Genomic DNA, 16441 nt, shown 5'->3' with positions numbered 1-16441 from the left:
AACAGGATAGTTAAAACAATCCTGTACAATAAAAGAATTTCCAGAGGTATCACCATCCTTGACTTCAAGTTGTACTACAAAGCTGTAGTAATTTTAAAAAATGGTATTGGCATAGACACAAAGAGGTGGATGAATGAAATTGAGCTGAAGACCTAGATATAAATCTAAAATACCTATGGGCATCTGTTTTTTTTATAAAGAAGCCATAAATCCACAATGGAGAAAAAAAGCATCTTCAACAAATGATGCTGGTCTTACTCGGTGTCTGTATGTAGAAGAATGCAAATAGATCCATATCTAAACCCTGCACAAAACTCAAGTCCAAGTGGATCAAAGACCTCAACATGAAACCAGATACACTGAACCTGACAGAGAGAGTGGGGAATAGTCTTGAACACATTGGCACAGGAAACAACTTCCTGAAGAGAGCATTGAGACGTCAGGCACTGAGATTGATAATTAATAAATGGGACCTCATGAAACTGAAAAGCTTCTGTAAGGCAAAGGATACCATCAATAAGACAAAACAGCAGCCTACAGAATGGGAAAAGATTTTCACCAACTCCACATCCAATAGAGCTAATATCCAAAATATATAAAGAACTCAAGAAACCAAATAACCCAATTTAAAAATGGTGTACATGGGGCTGGAGAGATAGCTCAGAGGTTAAGAGCACTGCCTGCTCTTCCAGAGGTCCTGAGTTCAATTCCCAGCAACCACATGGTGGCTCACAACCATCTACAATTCAATCTGGTGCCCTCTTCTGGTATGTAGGCAGAACACTGTATATGTAATAAATAAATAAATCTTCTTTAAAAAATGGTGTACACATCTAAACAGAGAATTTTCAATAGAGAATGGCTAAGAAACACTTAAAGAAATAAATATTCAGCATCCTCAGCCATCAGGAAAATGCAAATCAAAGCCACTTTGAGATTCCATCTTGTACTGGCTAAGATCAGTAACCCAAGTGACAGCTCATGCTGGCGAGGATGTGGAGCAAAGGAAACACTCCTCCACTGTAGGTGGGAGTGCAGACTTGTACAGCCACTGTGGAAATCAATAAGGCTCTTCCTCAGAAAACTGAGCATCGACCTACCTCAAGAACCATCCTACCACAAAGACTCTTGCTCAATCATGCTCATTGCAGCTTTATTCATAATAGCCAGAAACCAAAAATAACAGATGCCTCTCAACAGAAGAATGAACAAACAAAATGTGGTACATGGAGTATTAATCAGGTGATTTTTAAAATGACATGAAATCCACAGGCAAATTATAGAACAAGAAAGAAAATCACCCTGAGTGAAGTAACCCAAACCCAGAAAGATAAATATGGTATATTTGCACTTATAAGTGGATATTAACCATTAAGTAAATGACAACCAAGTTACAATCCATAAACTCAGAGAGGCTAGGAAGAAGGTCCAGGAGGATGCAGGGATCTCCCTAGAAAGGGGAAATAGATTTTATAGGCAGACTGGGGGTAGGTGGGGATGGGTGTAGAAAGGATCAGGTCGTGGGGAGATAGGATGGAGGGAAAGAGTACAGGGAGAAATGGCTGAATTTGGGGGCATATGGGGAGTAGTATGGAAACCTAGTACAGTGAAAACTTCCTGGAGTCTATGAAGATTATCCTAATGTAGACTCCTAGTAATGAGGGAATACAGAGTCTCAGTTGGCCATCTCTTGTTGTCAGACAAGGCTTCCAGTGGTGGGTCTGGGCTGCATTTAATTGAGCTGTTTGCCAAAGGAGGTCCCATGGAAACAATCCAGAGTGCCAATAAGGCAAAGGGTTGCTCTCTGCAAACTGATAGCTGGGCCCCAAGGCTGAGGACATCTATACAACTCATTGAAAATAGAGAAGTCAAGCTGTTGCTTACATGGAGCCTTCACCCCTATGTCTCTTTGGTGTGGGAAGGTATGCCACAGGCTACTGAAAGGAAAACATGGACACCAGCCCAGCCACAAAGCCTTTGACCTACAATCTGTCCTGCCTGCAAAATACACTAAGGCAAAGTTGGCACAGCATTCACGGGAGTAGCCAACCAATGTCTGATCTGACCTAAGGCCCACTTCATAAGAAACCCATACCCAACACTGCTTGGTTGGGTAGGTGGGGATGGGTGTAGAAACCAAAAACCAGAGACTAGACAGTCCTAATCACCCAGGTCAGGTCAACCCCAAAGCCATGCAAGTCAAGGCAAATGTAGTGTGACGGTTTGAATGAAAATGACGCCCCAAAGGGAGTGGCACCATTAGAAGGGTGTGACCTTGTTAGAGTGGGTGTGGTCTTGTTGGAGAAAGTATGTCACTCTGGAGACAGGCTTTGAGGTCTCATAACACTCAAGCCACACCCAGTGAGACAGTTCACTTTCTGTTGCCTACAAGATGTAGGACTCTCAGTTACTTTTCTAGTACCATGTCTGTCAGAAGGACACCATATCCCACCCTGATAACAATGGGCTAAACCTCTGAAAATATAAACCACCCCATTAAATGTTTTCCTTTATAAGAGTTTCCATGGTCATGGTGTCTCTTCATAGCAATAGAAACCCTATGATGTGTACTTTTAATTTGCATTTTCTGATGGTGAAGAAAGTTAAGTATTTTTTTTTCTTGGTCATTTGTAATTCTTCTTTTGATAACTGTCTGTTCTATGCATTTGCACATTTGTTGACTGAATGAGGGGAGGGTTGATATTTAATTTTCTGAGTTCTTTATAGATAATAAATATTGATCCCCTATTACATGTGTGGTTGGCAATTTTTCCTCTTTGCTCTGCCAGTGGTTTCCTTTGCTGTGAAGATTTTTAAATTTCATGCAACCCCATTTGTCAATTCTTCAAATTATCATCTTAGTTATTGTGGCCTTTTCCAAAAAGTCCTTGTCTATGTTTATATCTTGAAATGGTTCCCTACTTTTTTCTCTCAACATTTCAATATTACATCAAGGTATTGTATCCATGCATTGATTTTTTTTCTCAGGGTGAGAGGTAAAGATCTAGTTTCATCCTTCTCTGTGTCATGCAGTTTCCCCAGCACCAGTTGTTGAAGAGGCTGAAGAGGCTGAGTCTTTTCTACAATGCATGTTGTCCAATTAGGCTGTTGTCCCTGACATGTTAAGAGAAGCTTTTTCTTTGCTAGCCACTTTGGTTTATCCCCCACCAGCCGCCTAGGCTCTGCCTCATTGCAGTCCCCAAATAAACACACAAGACGCTATATTAATTATGAAGCTGTTGGCCTTGCTTGTTTCTTACTGGCTAACTCTGACTTAAGTAATTACCCCATAATTGTTAATCTAAGTATGTCTCTTACCGGAGAATAGTTCCGGGATCCTACCCCATGGCGTTACATCTCGAACTCTCTTATGTTTCTCCTTCCCAGAATCCTCCTCGACTCCTAATCCCTCCTATCTAGATTCCCCATTGGCCAGACAGTACTTTATTGACAAATAACAGGCAAATAACAGGACTTCCCCAACATCTCCTCTTTTCTGTTTAAACAAAAAGAAAGGTCTTAACTTTAACATAGTCAAATTGTATATAACAGAACAGTTATCAAGTAAGAACATAGTTACAATATTTTAGCAAGATTTAAAGAAAATATCATCTATCTCATTCTTGTGAGTCCAAAGTCCTATATGTAGCTTATCTTTTATCATAACTAAGGAAAACTATAATTATAACTATCTGTCTTCAACTCCATCAAAGACCACAGAAGGATAATATATAAACACTGGGATTGATAGAGATATCTCACTGCCTGGACAGTCACCCGAAGTTCCTCTGTAACGTTGGGGCATCCATCTTCAGCCCATAGGCCACAATGTGTCTGGAACACTTCTCAGCAAAGCAGGAAATTTCAAACTGTCCATCTGCGTTGGCAGTCTGTCAGTCATTTTTCTTTGTCCTGCAGAAAGTCTCGTAGACTCTTCCATGAAGCAGGAACCCTGTAAGACTGAGTTCAGCATTCTTTCCTGTGGGTCCTGCATGTCCAGATTATACAATAACAGTCAGTCTAGGCAAGAGCAGTTTCTTGCCCAAATGGCTAATCTTGCCATGTTGAAAGCAAACTCCATAACGAGTTTCTTTGATGCCCATTTTCCTCTCAGACGTAATTGGTGCTGCCAGGAGCAGACATTTCTCATTGTCAAGAAAAACCCTAAACCATTTTAAATGCCATTTTCTGAAGATCTTTGAGAGGTTTGAAGACTGTCTATCTTAAATACATCTCTATATATCTAGAAAACCTAACTTACCTAACTATAAATTCTATTATAAGTAACTATCTATAGTCTGTATTCAATTATGTATTATGTTTTAAAAGAACAGTATAAGCACAATACTTAATCAAGAGGAGAAATATACACATCACAAAATTGACCTTGAATTTGTCTCAATAAATGAAAACAATACCCATACCATAATTCCCCTTTTTACCATTAAAAAAAGATCAGCTGTGATCATTAGCCAATTATAAACAATCCCATTTAAATGAAAACAAAGATTTATAACCAAGATGGGAATTGGGACGTCCCTCATTCCAAACTGCTTCCTGCTGGAAGGGGACGTTGTTCATACCATGGGGATCATGACAAAACTCAGAAACCTGTATAAGTCCGTATTTTCGGGGTCTGTAAAGCTGCATTATCTTAGCTGTCTCAACAGTTGGAACACCTGGTCCACTGCTTCCGGGGGTCTTGGCTCGTCAAACCACAGAAGCCTGGAAGAAATCCTCAGCTTTTTATGTTCTGTGGAAACATAAATTAAAACTCCTTTTCCGAGTAACATATCCTTATACTTAAATTTTGAGGTCAAGGCATTTTCAAAAGATATAAGTTGAATTAATTCAGCAGCATTTATAATCAAGTGTACTTCAGTAGTTGTTCCTTCCTTAGCAATGAAAAAACTGAAAAACATAATAGCGTACAGTATCCAGACTCTCTGTGTATCTTCCATCTTTACGTGGCTTATTTATTTATCTATTATTATTATTACTCAATTTCTTTCACTTTTATTTATTTTTCTCTGAGACAGGGTTTCTCTTTGGAAATCTGCCTGCCTCTGCCTCTGGAGCAATTCCTACCGGCGTGCGCCACCACAGCCTTTGGACATGTTTTGGTGCCAGTAATATGATGTTTTTGTTATTATGGCTCTATGTATAATTTGAAATCAAGTAATGTGATGTCTCCAGTGTTGTTCTTCCTCTTTAGGATCAGTTTGGGTATTTTGAATCTTTCATGGTTTCCATGTGAATTTTAGGGTTTGTTTTCTATCTCTGTGAGGAATGACATCAGGATTTTGATAGGAATTGTATTAGATCTGTGAAGTGCTTTTGATAACATAGCCATTTTCATATTAATTCTGCTGCTCCTCGAGCATGAGGTTTCTCCATTGTCTGTGTCTTCTCCATTTCATTCTTCAGTGTTTTCATTGTAGAGGTCTTTTGCTTTCTTGGTTAGGTTCATTCCCAGGTGCTTTGTGGGGGTAGGGGGTATCTTCAAACACCACAGTCAGTAGAGTGTTGATTCAACAGAGGCAACAAGGAAATTCAATTCAACACTACTCAGTAGCCAGTGTTGTTTCAAACTTCAAGAGTCTGACACTGGCTGGGCATTGGTGGCACATGCCTTTAATCCCAGCACTCGGGAGGCAGCGGCAGGCAGATCTCTGTGAGTTCGAGGCCAGCCTGGTCTACAAAGTGAGTTCCAGGACAGCCTCCAAAGCCACAGAGAAACCCTGTCTCGAAAAACCAAAAAAAAAAAAAAAAAGAGTCTGACACTGGGCAATTTATTTTAGGCATATTTAAGCACTGCACAATTTGAAAAAAGTTTCCTGGTTAAACTCAACTCAATCCCATGTGCACACCAAAGCTTAAGACATGATTACTTCAAAACTCCTTGTAAAGTGCAAGTGGCATCTTCCATGAAGATGGATTCTGTGACTTAACTGAGAAAGCAGGCTTGGTGTAAACAAAGTACATAATAAGGGTCTGAGGTCACTGGTGTAGTCACACAGATAGTGCAGGGATCACCGGGCTATTAATCACCTCTGCTCCAAGCCTCATGGGTAGAAAACAGGTTATACATTTCTCCCTTTGAAGAGACATCCCTGTATTTTTTTTTTTTTTTTTTTGGTTTTTCGAGACAGCCAACGCCCGGCTGAGACATCCCTGTATTTTTAAATGTATTTATTACATATGCAGTGTTCTGCCTGCATGTCTGTCTGCACACCAGAAAATGGCACCAGATCTCATTATAGATGGTTGTGGGTCACCATGTGGTTGTGGGGAATTGAACTCAGGACCTCTGGAAGAGCCGCCAGTGCTCTTAGCTGCTGAGCCATCTCACCAGCCTCTAACCCAGGAACAGAAAGTCCAGGAATCCAATAGTTTCTCAGGCCATGAGGCTGTATGTCTCTGCTGGTCTTCACCATATGCTAGAATCCCAAAGAAATAGGCTCTAACACCAGTGACCTCTGGAAGAGCAACCAGTGCTCCTAACCTTTGAGCCATCTCTCCAGCCCTCAATGTATTTAAAGGAATTTGCTATGCAATGACTGCTGTCAGTCATCAACCACCTCATAGTAAATGATTAGATAGAAAAAAGGTGTAAAAATTTATGTAAGGTCTAAGGATACAAAAGCTTAAGTTGTAAGGATCTAAGAAAATGTTTTAGGGTCTGAGAAGGTGTTTTAAAGTATGTAAACGCAAGTTACTAAGGGTTGGAGGACGTGAAAGCTTAAGTGATAATAAGGAAGTAGTTTAAGGGGGTGGGGAAAAAAAAGAAAGTAGTTTAAGGTGAATATAAAAAAATGAAAAATGTTTCAGATGTCCTTCCCTTGCTATGCTACTATTGTATTAAGACTTCTAAAGTTGGGAGTTTTAACATTAATCAATGGGGTTGTGATAAGCTATTAATCCAGCTCTGGCAAAGCACTATTATCACAGTCACAAGCTCAAGATTTTAAATTTCCTTCGTCTTCTAAGTAGAGACTTAACATTAATTCACATTGTGCTAAAAAAAAAAAATCCACCTAATCTGTATACATCCAGTCTTCTGGATAGAGGAAAGAGTCCCAGCTTTCATAGTCTGTATTCATGCCAAAAATCAGGATCAAGAGAGCTATTGTGTCCCTCCTGAGCGGTGGGAGTATTCATGCCTTTATCCCACAATCAGTTCCTAAGCTCCTCCCACAACACAAAGGTGTATGGATTACAAACAATGGTGATGCTAACACGTGTGTAAAACTTATCTCTTTTTGTAAACTTTAAAAAATTCTTGTGAAGCCCGGTGGTGGTGACGCAAGCCTTTAATCCCAGCACTCGGGAGGCAGGGGCAAGAGGTTGTGAGTTCGAGGCCAGCCTGGTCTACAGATCAAGTACCAGGATAGGCTCCAAAGCTACACAGAGAAACCCTGTCTCAAAAAAAATAATAATTGTGAGCTTCAGGGAATCGACTTGAATCCACCTCTCATGGGTCAAATGAACTCCAGAGAAGGGCTCTTGTCAATCAACAGCCTGTTTCCCCACCTGCTTATTCTGCTTATTCCTAAGACTGGGATCTCCCCTCCCTCAACTACCAAGACCATGGGGCTAAACGTTTCTAGTGTACACCTAAGGAAAAAAATGTCCTCCTAAACTCCTTAACTTTATCTTCTTCCCTGATATATATATATATATATATATATCAGCATCCTGCCAGGTCAGGTGTTCCCTGAAAATCTGCATCCCAGTTTTAAAGCAGCTAGCACCAGGTGGTCCAGCCTCACAGACTGCTCTGACTAGGCCTCACTTTGCTAGCCCCAGACGGTCCCACTGAGGCTGGATAGCAAGTGAATCAGCCTGCTCTTGCAGGACTTGGCCAGCATCCCCAGCTTTCTCAGGTCCCCCAAAGATGTCATCACCCCCAGGATGAAGTCTAAAGAGCATGGCACCCCCTGCATCACCATCGCCTCTTCCTATTTCCTCACCTTTTACAAAATGGGTCAGGCAGTGTGGTGCACATCTTAAATCCCGGCACTTGGGAGGCAGAGACAAGCAGATCTCTGTGAGTTCAAGGCCAGTCTCATCTACAGAGTGAGTCACAGAACAGCCAGATCTACACAGAGGAAACCCTGTCTTGAAATAAAGGGGCGCGGTGGGGGGATATTGTGAATCAGGCTCTGCCAGCCTGATTTTCAGTGACTTAGTGCCAGCACCTACATCATCACCCACTAACAGCAGGTGAGGTGTTTCCACTGGCGCTATGAGTTGCGTGTTTTCCTATGCAACACAAGCACCCTTTGAAAGGTCCCTCTGAACAGCACAGCCTGTTCTCTCATTCTGTCTCCTGTCTGTCTGTCTTATTTCCCCACTCCAAGATGGGCTTTCTCTCCCTACCCCAACAAACCTCTTTCAGTAGATCTATTGTGTGGTGTGATCTATGCAGACCCACCAAGCTACCTTCTGCCACTCAGTCCTAATACTTTGATCTTCAAATAAAACCTTACCTCCCAGTGTCCTATGCTGGTTCTGAGGCCACTGGAATTTTCTTATGACATTTATTTATGAGAGAGAGAGACAGAGAGAGAGAGAGAGTATGTGTGTGTGTGTGTATTCATTGTTGTTCTTTGATGCAGCCGTGAAACACGAACCACAAAACTCAGCAAACCCACATCGAGTTTATTGGGAAAGGGAGCAGAAATGGAAAGAAGAGAACAGGCAGGAGGCTCTTGCTTATATAGGGAACAGGACTGGCTTAGAGTCTCAGCAGTTGGGGCCGTTGAAACTGGAGTCAGGGAGCTGCCGTTGGCCCCGCTCCTCACGGCCCCAGTTCCACAGGGTGTCTGCATGTAGAGTCCTTATGCAACCACCTAACAAATGCAGCTGTGTTGGTTTCCGCACGCAGAATCCATATGCAGCCACCTAACGCATGCACAATGCAGCCTTGCAACCTTTGACAGCTGTCAGTGAGGCGCTATCACCTGTCAAAGACAGATCCCAGGGTGGGGGAAGATAGCACAGAGAAGAGCCATCCCTGGGTGGGGAGAGAGCCTGAGGATTGCAGGTCCCACAACCAGGCAAAGTTCCCTAAGGAGAAGGCCCAGGCCCAGGAGAGGGCTGGTGAGGAGTGACAGGCAGGTGCTGAGGAGAAACCACAGGGCGGGAGGAGAGGAGTTGGGCACAGGAATAGGGCCAGCTTGCCCAGGACCCAGGGAGAGGGAGAGGCCAGGTTATCACCACTCACAGTGTACATGTGAAAGCCAAAGGGCAGCTTACAGGAGTCATTCTCTCCTCCCACTATGTGGGTCCCAGGGATTGAACTCAGGCTATCAGGCTTAGCCAAAGTGCCTTTACTCCATCTTAGATCTGAAGCCAGTCCCATGAACGTGAGGCAGTTAAGGCAACACCAGGAATTCTAGGAATGCAAAAGACCTGGATGTAATCTCACGCCTGTAGAACAGACTGTGACCTTTGGGATTTAAAAGAGATCCTCCCTTTTTAGCTGGACTACAGTCCCAAAACTGAACATAGGAACTGAGAACGGCTGTGGCTTAAATAAAAACTCAGCTGATTGCAGCTTGGGACTATTAGGTAGTCCTTTTGGAACGTGTTGGCAGACCTCTAGTCCCCACCCAGCCAAGAGCTAAGAGTGTCATCAGACGCACTGGGTCTAAAGTATAGGTGATTGCTGTCACTGCCCTCCTGATGTTTCCACGGATATATGTGAACAGGCCTTAATTGTAACATTCTTCCTTTCTGTTACAAAAAAACTTCATGAAACCATTCCACTTTGGAATCTGTCTTCCTAGGCCAGAACCACTTATATTTGACTCAAAAATAAATTAACCTATTCCCTTTGAGGTTCAGAGTTGTGTGTTACATCAAGAAATGTCCAGGTGGAAACTTTTCTTCTGAGTGAAATGTTCCTGCTCCAAAAGGGTGTAGTGGGCTCTTTGGAACCTGTTCTCTGGGACCACTTACAAGCAAAACCTTTCCTGCCTGGTCAGCGTTCATCCCACACTTTCCATGCCATCATTGTGGAACTGAATACAGCTCAAAATCAAGGTTACATACATGCTCTAGTATCTTTGCAATTGCCTCTCCTTCCCACCAGATAATTCTGTTAGGTCACCTGCCTTCGGAGAAGGGAAACTGAGTAGATGCTGAAGGAAGACATGGTGGGATTTGGGGATTTCTTACTGTCCCTTTGCAAATAATATTGACCAGCGCTCAAATGTTGAGATTGGACGGAGACCATTAGCCATGGTCACACCATTCATGGTCACACCATTCAGTAAAGCTCCTCCATTTTGGCTAAATAATGACAATTCCTGAAACTAAAATAGCTTGTTTCTCTAGATTCTAGTGTGAGGGCTAAAGTTTTAAATTACTGCATGTATGAGATCTATAAAACAAAATGCCTCTAACCTGTAAACCCCACTTGCCCAAGGACAGATAACTTCCTAAATGCTAGGAGTCACATGTTTTTACTTCAGCAAGCAAGGTTGACTGACCCAACTGAACAGTGTTAGCTAGCATTAACTCACCACTCACCTTATCCCCCAGCTACTCCTAGCAAGAGCCAACCATGAACTACAAAAGGACTTCTCAGCCCCCCCTCTCCCTTTGCTTTCCTGCCTTGAAGTTACTCCAGCCTGTAAGCAGTCAATGAGGGGCTCTGTGGTTCTTACTCTAGAGACACGCTCCTCCTCCCCCCCCCCACCCCACCCCGTCTTTTCCCTAATAAAGCCCATGTTGTTATTAAGTCACTCATTCCCTTGTCTGCCCTTCCTTCTCTCTCTGACCTGACAGAGGAAAGGTTATTAGTAGAAGACAAGAAAGGGGAGCCAGACCCCAAGGTATTATTATTAATAACTATGGTCTGGGAATCCTAAGCTGGGAGCTACTGGATGCTGTAACCTGACACCTTGGGGCTCCAGCACCACCCCACCCTGTGACCCAAAGCTTAGACTAAGACTGCCTTTATTTTCAACTTTATTTGCATGGCCGAGACTGCAAATTGGAAAATGCTATGTACACAGAGGCTTGCACTGACTACCAGAGCAGTACACCAACCACCCTGGCCTTCCCTCCTTAATATAGCATGAATTACACATCAGGAAACTCACCCGAACCATCAAAATATTTCTTCCACAGAGAAGTACCTCCCGAGCCTAGCGTACACATGCTCTCCGTAATACTGTGTCCATTCTTTCTCTTCTGACTCAGAAGGTAAGTGCATTCATTGTCCACCTGTAACAAGAGTTCTAATAAATCTTAATAATAAAAACATCTTAATAAAAACCCAGAGTCAGATACTAGGGGGTTAAAGCTGAAAGACCAGAGAAGCAGAGCAGCCAGCCACTACTAGAACTCTTACCTCTATGAAATCCTCAGACTGAAAAGAGATCAAGCTCTTGTCTCCTCCTGCCTATATTCCTCTCTGCCCAGCCATCTTACTTCCTGTCTGTCTGTACAGACATCCAGACCTCTATGGTTAGCTGGTGACTAGCTCCGCCCTTTGATCTTCAGGCAAGCATTATTTGTACAAACAAGATATCACCACCCCTACCAACTCCTCTCCTGATGCAAGCTATGATACTATAAGCTGCCTATTCCCTAAAGCACTTTGTGCCATAATGGCTGCCACATAAGCTAACTGACACAGCTGTGTGTGCAAAGGCTAATGGATTAGAACCTCAGTTGCTGGAGCGGTTGGACTGTTGCAAGTGCAGACCTAATTATAATATATCTTAGGCTGTCTTTTTACCCCCCCTTAAACAGCCATTCTTTGTTGCTTATCATGACTAGCTGATAAAGTCAAAGCCAGCACCCTGTGACTAGCACATTTAAAGTAAAATAAATAAATAAAATAACTTTTGGAACGTATTAACAAACTCTAGTTCCACCAAAAGGGGCTAATCCTCTCAGATAATGTCTAAGGCCTGCAACAGTGTAGCTATCACCTGATGTTCCTGTCAATGTATTTGAAAATTAGCTGATTCCTAACTTCTGTTATTGGTTTACTTGTTTGTTGTTGTTGGGTTTTGTTTTTGCTTTTGTTTCTTCCGAGACAGGATTTTTCTGTGTAGCCCTGGATGTCCTGAAACTCACTATGTAGCCCAGGCTGACCTAGAACGCAGAGATCCCCCTGCCAAGTCCTGCACCACCAACTGGCAATTCATAGCTTGTTTTGTTGTTCTTGTGTTCTGTTACTGTAAAAACTTCATGGAAGTGCTTCCATGTTAAAACACAGAGTTACAGAGTTTTGAGCGATCTAAATCTGTGTCCCCAGAGTACATTTAGCTCCAGAATGAACTGTTTCTCCATCCACTTTGAAGTGAGAGTTGTGGGCTTTTTGTTTTGGTTTGGTTTAGGTTTTTTTTCCCCACACATTCAATCACTCTCAGCTTAAAGAAACTGTTGCTGTGGCCTGTGCTGGGAGGTAGAACGCAAGAATGATTTGAATGCTGCAAGTACTTCATTTCTACAGAGGCGAGATCACACGCGCGTGTAACTGGAGCACAGCCTGAGCTCAGTCCTGTGGGGCAGCACGGTGCACACAGGCAGCTGGAGCGCAGTCTGAGCTGAGGGGTATGAGGTCAGAGTGAATGTTCACAGTCAGTGGATCTCAGAAAAGCCTGAAGATGAAAAGGAAAGTTCAACCAGGAGGAAATGCCTGAAGTAAACAATGAAAGAGAAGCCAGAACAGATACGGAAAAGAAATAAGGGCCCCTGACTGTGGGAACGGCGGTGGCAAAGGCCTGGCATACAGCGGAAGCTCTCCGAAAGCGCTGAGGACGAGAACAAAGCAGGCCCCTCATTAGACCCACACCGGTTTAAATCTCTTTCCAAAGGCACAGCGAAATTTTGTTCAGAGATTGTGTGAGAGCGAGGCATCTTTTAACTGCGTGGCTTATAATTAAACCATTGTCTCCAGTCGTTGTGAGGTAGCCTCCCAGAAAAGCCTTTACCCCATGCAAATGTATCACTCCTTTGTTTTCTGTAAAACAGCCAGCTCTGCTCTAAAAAAGAGCTTCATGCCTCTATTCAAGAGTAATGAATACCCCTCTCTGACTGAATAGGAGAAAATCTTGGGCTCTAATGATCTGTAGACCTTTCTTGGACTCGCATAGCCAGAGCACCACGTAACCCTGTTCCTTCTACAGCCCAGAGAAAGAAAGCACACGGGGGACTGGAGAAGGAGCCAAGACCTTGCCATCCCTGAGTGAGCACTGCTGGAAGGAGAAAGAGGAAGGCTTCTGAAGCAGGGTGGAAAAGCGGCAAAGAGGCCCCTTTCCCCAGAGTTGGTTGAGGCCCGGCCAGCCGAGAAGCAAGAATCCCAACAATTGATATGAGCTGTAAAGACTGCAGGCACAGAATATTGCTTCTATGTTTTATGTTAAAATAACAAAGAAAAGGCTTAAGACCTTAAGGAGAACCCCATTCCTTTCCCAGGCATTCCCTAAGACTTCCAAGACGTTAGCCTGGTCCTTAACTATCCTGCCTTCCTGCATCCTTGTGACATAGTTTTAGTTTATCTTCTGTAATCCCACCAGAACCCACCCTGTGACCTCACTTAGGTTCCTTCATCACCTTCTGAAAATAATAGCTTGAACTCCACAAAATCCTGTCTATGCAGGAAGCTCCACTCCCTGAAAGGGGAAGAAAGGCAATTCATTCTGAGACCAAATATGAGTAAGCAAAGCCCGGGAATGAAGATATTGGTTACCCCAAATTTCATGTCCCCAAAGAATAACTGTTTCGTGAGGTTTTTTAGTAAAAGGACAAAGAAAGTCATAAATCAAAAAAGAAAAAAAACCCTCTTTAAACACATTGGTGGGTACCTTGGGTAAGTAGGTTGTAGACCACATCAGAAATCTCTGCTAGAGGTCTCGGATGTTATCCAGTGACATTCTTAGCTTTTGACTGGTGGAAGCTAGTGATTTTTTTTTTGTTTTTGTTTTTCGAGACAGGGTTTCTCTGTGGTTTTGGAGGTTGTCCTGGAACTCACTTTGTAGACCAGGCTGGCCTTGAACTCACAAAGATCCACCTGCCTCTGCCTCCCAAGTGCTGGGATTAAAGGCGTGCGCCACCAACGCCTGGCTAGTGATTTGTTAATGCATTCCAAAATTCTTCACCATGATAATCACAAGGATATTTATTAGGTTAGACATAGAGGTGGACAAGGGCTGGCTATCAATGGTGTTAAACAACACACTGTAACTAAGCTTTAGACCTGTAATATCCCACGGTCTCTGAGTTCTAATCAGTTCATCAGCCTTGGAGAGTGCTCAGGGCAAAGTTCCTCTTCTTTCAGGGGACTTCATTCCCAGTCTTGTTTGTGACTGCTGTAACAGCAGAGCAGAGCCTCTCTCTCTCTCTCTCTCTCTCTCTCTCTCTCTCTCTCTCTCTCTCTCTCTCTCTCTCTCTGTGTGTGTGTGTGTGTGTGTGTGTGTGTGTGTGTGTGTGTGTGTGTGTGTGTGAAGCCCACCTATGCTCTCAGGTGTCTTATTTTCTTCCTGGGCATCCTTTTCCTTCTCTTAACTCTTATGCTTAAGATCTATATTTAAGCCGGGCGGTGGTGGCGCACGCCTTTAATCCCAGCACTCAGGAGGCAGAGGCAGGCAGATCTCTGTGAGTTCGAGACCAGCCTGGACTACCAAGTGAGTTCCAGGACAGCCTCCAAAGCCACAGAGAAACCCTGTCTCAAAAAAAAAAAAAAAAAAAAAGATCTATATTTAAAATGTCACTTTATAGAGCACAGCTGTACTCCCACCATGCTACCCTGCTTGTTTGCCTACCGGCTGAAACTACATTAATAAAGCTCTTCCCTGGAGGACAGTTTGTTTGACTCACTAACTTTCTCTCAGCCCCTCCCCACAATAACTTTACGGGCCCCACATCTGAGGCTGTCTTGCAATTTGAAGTAAACTGTGGGACAAACAGCAGTAGATGTATGACTTGGGCTATGAGACACTTTAACCAGCCCTTCGCTGTGGAGAAGACAAGTTTCCCTGCAGTGACTCCTTTGCTACAGAGACTATTTATTCAAGCCAGGCTTAAGGAAAAAGCAGCAGGCTTTTCCTCTCAAAGAGTCGCCACTCTCTACATGGACAGGAGTTGAAAGCAGTATTTGTGACTTTCTGTTGCTGTGACAGAATATATCCTGGCCAAAAGCAATTTAGGGAAGAAAGGGTTTGTTGTGGTTTCTGATTCCAGAGAGATAGAGTCCATGTGCTTGTCAGAAAACAAGAGTCTTGTGAGCTCAATTTCTTCAAAACACATAATTGCTCTTGGAATGTGTTTTTGTGCCCCTCCCGGGTGTAGAGGATGGGAGTGAGTTTGCTTCCAATTACTCATTACCACTGGTTGCTGTTATGTGTTTATATGTGGCTAAGGAAAAACATTCTTTTCCCACATGCAGCTCGCCCTTGTGATTGCACACTTCACCCATGTGACTCCTCTTAACCCTCAGAGTATAAACTGTCTGATGCTCTGAATAAAGTTGGCTATTTCGTGAGACTTTAGTGTCCCAGGTCCCACTACCTCTTGACTGATGACAAGAATCCAAAGCAGACTGAGGAGGAACATTGCTTCCTGACTCACTTCTCATGCCTTGCTCAGCTACCTTTCTTACACAAAAAGGATCACCTAACCAAAGATGACACTGCCCGCCTCAGGCTGGACCCTCCCACATCACTTCATTCAGCAATGAGGAGGATGTCCCAGGGACATGCCCCTGGACCAGTCCAGTGGAAGCAATTCCACAGCTGAATTTCCCTCTTCCCAGATGGTTCTAGTTTGTGTCAAGTTGACAGAAACTAGCCAGCACCAAATAGAAATATTAAAAGCTCCAAAGAACCTAGAAAGATGTATTCTAAGTTCTTACAGGTCATAAATGCCAACCCTGATTATTGTACCCAAAAAAAAAACTATCTATTAAAATGGATTTGAGACAGCAAAGGGCAAACTTCGATACTTACCACAGTCCAACAGTCTGGCCTACAGCAGCTTCAGTAGTGGTGGAGGGCATGGTGACTTGCTGGTGGCCATGGGTCCCAAAGCCAAGAGGAGCTGCCCACAAAGCCCCCTTACACAGCTCACATAGGAAATCTCCCTTTTAATATAATTCAGAACAGCATAGATGCTGTCTTTACGCATTTCACCATATGAAGTGTGTGGCTAGTCACAAAGATACATGCCAACGTGAAGGGTTATGTTCTGTCAAATTCAAAGGAGTGGATTTCCTGAAGGAGGCTCTGAGGTACAACAGTGCACTCTTGGGTAACTGGTCAGTTAGAGTGGACATTGGAGAAGGCAGAAAACAAAATGTAGGTGAGTTTGGATTCAGGAAAGGTGGACCCAACAGCAGAGGAATGGGTGACTTTTAAAAAGATCTCAAGGCAGATGGGACACCTTCAACTTTGGTTACAGGGTGACTTCTTGGGGGTGA

At 43.3% G+C, this 16441-nt stretch overlaps 1 long non-coding RNA gene and 1 pseudogene across 1 annotated transcript; one reads left to right on the top strand and one right to left on the bottom strand.

Annotated features, from left to right (window-relative positions):
* Positions 1–8644: 8644 nt before the first annotated feature.
* LOC121137785 lies at positions 8645–11427 on the bottom strand. The gene is made up of 3 exons (XR_005875079.1): positions 11366–11427; positions 11115–11238; positions 8645–9400 (listed from the first exon to the last, which is right to left on the bottom strand). It is a non-coding gene; the product is annotated as an uncharacterized LOC121137785 (long non-coding RNA).
* A 4505-nt stretch (positions 11428–15932) lies between these two features.
* On the top strand, positions 15933–16441 carry LOC121137795 (annotated as a pseudogene).

This window comes from Mesocricetus auratus, unplaced genomic scaffold (assembly GCF_017639785.1).
Source record: "Mesocricetus auratus isolate SY011 unplaced genomic scaffold, BCM_Maur_2.0 Super-Scaffold_100707, whole genome shotgun sequence".
Classification (NCBI taxonomy): Eukaryota; Metazoa; Chordata; class Mammalia; order Rodentia; family Cricetidae; genus Mesocricetus; species Mesocricetus auratus.
The sequence above is the reverse complement of the archived record's forward strand: the minus strand, read 5'-3'. Positions and strand labels throughout refer to the sequence as shown.